The following is a 6,000-nucleotide window of genomic DNA, read 5'->3' as shown; positions in this document are numbered from 1 at the left end:
TTCCTGTTGTGTTGTATATTATTTTGTGAACTTAATGGAAAAGTTATTTTTCTAGTTCTAAAAAAGCAAATATTTGAAATTATGTGCAGTCAACTTAATGTCTTCTGCTCTCGAAGTGACTGAAGATCTGCCAGACCCAAATCTGCAAAAAGACAAATACTCAGAATTCAATCATAATACAAACTGGCACAGACTCAGATCAATATGACATATAGAAAGATGAAGTGGTGCTCAAATACAGTATCATTAATCATAATTGATCTCTATTTAACCTGAAAAGACTGCATTACAACACAGAGAGATAATTTTGTAAGACGATGAAACAATATGCACGGAGACCAACAACAGTCTAATATTGGGCATTTTTGTGATGCCATCAAAAATTGTGGACTCCATGCTTTGTAACTGCACAGAAGTTGACAAAAGTTGTTCCACTTTGGAATTTTCAATTTCCAGATTCGTTCTTCATCAAAATGCAAGGAACATGCAGCTATACGTCATAAAGTGATAACAAATTATGTTTATCCAGATGAAACAGAAAGAGTCTTAGGTGGTTAGGTAGGATACTGAGGAGAACATCAAACCATTGGCACCATATACTACTTTTATCTTTAATCCTCATGCTTTAAATATGCTTTATTGTATTATTTGTGACAGCACCTTTACTTTTAATGCCATATAATGCCATATATTAATATTACTAGTACATACTGTACTTCATTTAAGTGCATTCTTCAGTAAGGATGTGTAGAGAGAGATAACTGAAGCCATACCCACCCAGATTAAAAAGGTATGTGTCATGTGTTGAGGAACCAGGACACACTAATGAGAAGTGGGCTACTGGAACAAGAAGGCATAAGTGGGCAAGGGATGAGAACAGGGAGCTGTTGGAATGCTACTATGCAAGCAACCCCAGCGGAAGGGGTTACATGACGAGGATGTCAGACCTCTTGGATCTTCTATACCCAAATTCCAGTTTGACGGCGAAACAACTAGTAGCTCAATCCCAACTGGAGATTGATGAGGTACAACACAAGCTATAGCAAGGGGGGAGCCAGGCCATCAGGTCAGGGGGGGAGATATCATTATCCCCCCCCCCCCCCCGAGATTGGGTACCAAGCCCCAGGTGTGACTGAAGGTGCGTCGAGTGTAAGAGAAGCTGACCTGAGATACTACTTCATTGTGGTCAATTACCAAGACTACTTGAAGAACCCTCTGAAAGTCAAAGATGTGAATGCATCATTATGGACAGTCCCTACTGCGATCACCATGGACACTAAACAGCTGCACATAACATAACACAACACATAACAGCAATGCTCAGTGGCTAGTGGATGTATGAGCAGGTCACAGCAACCTCCCTGAGCAGGATCAACTAACCATCACTGTGGTAGACATCCAAGAAAGAGTCTCAACCATGAAGAGTTGGAGAGCACCTTGCCTTTACATGATCCACACCTACTGGCTAAAGATGCTGACTTCACTCCATGAGCCTCTGGCAGCAGAAATGAACCAGCTGCTCATGGATGAGAAACAACAGGAATGGCCAACTTCAAGCCAATGGCACAAGTTACCATCAAGTGCAGGATTTACCAAGGAAATCCCCATTGGTGTTCTGCATAGGCCTGAACCCTCTGAGTGAGATCATTCACAAGACTAGCTACGGATTCTGATTATGGAATGGAGCAATCATCAGCCACCTCCTGTTCATGAATGACATCAAGCTGTATGCCAGGAGAAAACAAGCATCGATTCACTGATACCCACCACTAGGATTTACAGCAATGACATCAGAATGGCATTTGGACTGGAGAAGTGTACTTGGATGGTAACTAAGAGAGGGAATGGAGAAAGAACTAAGGAGATCAAACTACCCGAAGGTAACATTGCAGACATCGAGGGCAGCGACGAGTACCTGGGAATCCACAAGCAAATGAGAACCACAATGAGGCCTCTACACAGCAAAATCTCCAGTGTTAAATTAACACTAGAGAGTGTCTATATGGGTCCACTCCTCTGAGTGTTAAAGGAACCCTTTTGACAGTGTTATATTTTTTAAAGTAATCAGATACCCTGCTGGGATAATGATGTGGCCAAAGCAGGAGAAAGAAGCCACTGACATCAAGACAAGGACGCTCCTCGCCATGCATGGAGCGTTTTGCCTCAAATCCAGCACCCTAAGACTGTACACTAAGTGAACGGAAGGAGGCCAAGGACTAGTGATTGTCAGAAGCACTGTCCAGGGTTAGACAACAAACACCCATGAGTACATCACGAGATGGCCACTATTAACCGTGTGCTTAGTGAATACCTCAGGCACCAAAAACCTGAGAAAGAAGAGGCACAAGAGGAGGAATCATCATGAAATGATGGGCCCCTGCACGATATGTACCTCTGGAGTGGCTGACATCCAGTGGCTGGACAAAGCTGGACTGAAAGACAGCAAAGAGACACTAATCATGGCAGCACAGGAACAAGCTCTAAGCACAAGATCCATAGAGGTTAGGGTCTATCACACCAGGCAAGACCCCAGATGCAGGCTGTGTAAAGGTGCCCCTGAGACAATCCAGCACATAACAGCAGGGTGCAAGATGCTAGCAGGCAGGGCATACATGGAATGCCATAACCAAGTGGCCGGCATATTATACAGGAACATCTGCGCCATGTGTGACCTGGAAGTCCCAAGGTCAAAATGAGATATACCCTTAGGGTGGTGGAGAATGACCGAGCTAAGATCCTGTAGGACTTCCAGATACAGACGGACACACGGTGATCCCTAACCAACCAGACATCGTAGTATATGACAAGCAGAGGAAGAAAACCATAGTGATAGATGTAGCTATACTGAATAACAGCAACATCCGGAAAAAGAAACACAAGAAGCTCGAGAAATACCAAGGGCTGACAGAAGAACTCACGAAGCTGTGGAGGGAGAAGGAAACAGTGGTCCCAGTGGTAACTGGGCACTTGGTTCAGTAATCCCCAAGCTGGGTGAGTGGCTCCATCAGATCACAGGTACAAGATCCGAGATATCTTCTCAGAAGAGCGCAGTCCTAGGAAAAGCAAATATACTGCGCAGGACCTTCCACTGCTCCCAGGCCTCTGGTAAAGGACCCAAGCCAGAAGGATAAAGACTGCCCAGGGCAAGTGGGGATATTATATGGACATATGAACACATCTTCTCATTTAGTGTTTTTTCTTTATTTTCATGACTATTTACATTGTAGATTCTCACTGAAGGCATCAAAACTATCAATGGAATAATGTAGTAAACAAAAAAGTGTGAAATAACTCAAAAAATATTTTATATTTTAGTTTCTTCAAACTAGCCACCCTTTGATCACAGCTTTGTAGACTTTGGCTTTCTCTCATTGAGCTTCATGAGGTGGTCATCTGAAATGGTTTTGGTAAATGGCCTGTATTTGTATAACGCTTTACTTAGTCTCTAAGGACCCTAAGGCTTTACACTACATTCAGTCATCCACACACACACATTCACACACTGGTGATGGCAGCTACATTGCAGCCACAGCTGCCCTGGGGCGCACTGACAGAGGCGAGGCTGCCAGACACTGGCGCCACCGGGCCCTCTGCCCACCACCAGTAGGCAACGGGTGAAGTGTCTTGCCCAAGGACACAACGACCGAGACTGTCCGAGCCGGGGCTCGAACCGGCAAACTTCCGATTACAAGACAGACTGCCAACTCTTGAGACACAATCGCCCCCAACAGTTTTGAAGGAGATGTTGAGCACTTGTTGGCCCTTTTCCCTTCACTCTACAGTTCATCTCATCCCAAACCATCTCGAATGGGTTTGGGTCAGGTAGATGTGGAAGCCAGGCCATCTGGCGAAGCATTCCATCACTCTCCTTCTTGGCGGATGGAACCAAAGTCTCAAATTTGGACTCATCAGCCCTAATAACAGATTTCCACTCGTCAATTCTCGTTTACCTTTACTTGGTCAGGTTCTTGCTATAATATGAATTCTAACAGTTCTCAAATAGGGCTGTCAGCTGTGTACCAACCTGACTTCTCCACAACACAACTGATGGGCCCAACCCCATTTAGAAGGCATGAAATTCCACAAATGACCCCTGACAAGGCACACCTATGAATTGAAAACCATTTCAGGTGACTACATCATGAAGCTCATTGAGAGAAGGCCACGAGCTGGTCGTGCATCAACAAAGCAAAGGGTAACTACTTTCAGGAATCTATTTATCAATTTTTTCTTTGCTACATAATTCCATATATCTTGCTTCCTACATTTGATGTCTTCAGTTTGTATCTATAATGTAGAAAGTAGTAAAAATGGTAAATTGCCTGTATTTGTATAGCGCTTTATTAGTCCCTAAGGACCCCAAAGCGCTTTACACATCCAGTCATCCATCCATTCACACACACATTCACGGCAAGCTACATTGTAGCCACAGCCACCCTGGGGCGCACCGACAGAGGCGAGGCTGCCGGACACTGGCGCCACCCTCTACCCACCACCAGTAGGCAACGGGTGAAGTGTCTTGCCCAAGGACACAACGACCGAGACTGTCCAAGCCGGAGCTCGAACCGGCAACCTTCCGATTACAAGGCGAACTCCCAACTCTTGAGCCACAATCGCCCCAAAGGAAAAACATTAAATGAGAAGGTGTGTCCAAACTGTTGACTGGTAGTGGATATCTATTTGTTTCTGCTGAGATTACTTGTAGATGCACACACACTTTGATCTCAGCTGTGTGTGGTGGTAAATCACACACACACAAACACACACACACACACAGATTTGCAGTATTCAAATTATTCAAATGCAAACTATCTGTGCAGAAACTGCAAAATGGGTGGACAGCAGGAAACAGGTTTCAAGTACGAACTCAACCCTGAGGTTTAGCTGGATATCAAACATAGTAAGTAACTTCACATGTTCACACCTTTAATTTGCCATCTTAAAATTTACATACCTGAAACAGACTAATAATTCATTTCCATGATACTGGCGGGTTAAAGTAAAAACAAAAAAAGCTAGAGAGATGGAGATGAGTTAAAACAAACCTCTGCTGGCTGTTTGTAATCCTCCAGTTGAACCCAAACACTGTTGTGTCTTGCTGATGTTGACTTCTGTTTGAAAATGTATGAAAAACAGAAAAAACAAAGTGAAATTAGAAAAGCAAAAAAACCTTAATATTTGCTTAATTTTTTAACTTGTCGATGGTTTTGTTGTGAAGTTGCTAAAATCTTGAAGAATCTGTAAATACACCAACTTCATTCATTGTCTGTCAAATTTGATATAAATAACCTTACCTTTTAGTTCTACACAAAACACTGCCAACACCATCTAGAATACAATGATTAGATTAAAAATGACAAAGGGACACCAATATTTGGATACTTAGTACAAATAATATTATAAATATTTAAATATTAAATGTTTTCATAAATTAAAATGAACATATCTAAATGAAACAAACATAAAACAAAAGACACACACACACACACACACACACACACATATATATATATATATATATATATATATATATATATATATATATATATATACATATAAACAAAAAAAGAGCTCAGTGAACATGAACTTACTGTGAAGTGTACCTTTTATCAGAAAGAAAGATTTTTCTTTTCACTTTTCACTACTTTCAGGTTTCTTTAATGTGGCAAACAGGCGCACGGCCCTCCCCCACCCACATACAGGCTTAGCCATGCTGCAGCAAAATATAAAGGAAGTTAGCTGTAGATGACATAAAGTAGTTTTCAAACTAAACTAATAATAATGAAAGATGTTGAAAGTTAAAAATGAATTATTTTAATTTACATGTTGTTATGCATTCGTCTTCCATTTTAGTACATTTTGAAAAATAAAATTTGACTGATTTTTTTCTTTGTTTTCTCCTCTCTCTCACTCTTTCTCTCTTTGTGTGTGTGTTTGTGTGTTTTTTTGCCCTGGGTACAGGAAGAAGAACGTATGGTGGAAGTGAACAGGACAGCAACC

Source organism: Perissodus microlepis, chromosome 18 (genome assembly GCF_051167445.1).
Source record: "Perissodus microlepis isolate ML-2025 ecotype Zambia chromosome 18, ASM5116744v1, whole genome shotgun sequence".
NCBI lineage: Eukaryota > Metazoa > Chordata > Actinopteri > Cichliformes > Cichlidae > Perissodus > Perissodus microlepis.
Note: the sequence above shows the minus strand (reverse complement) of the source record.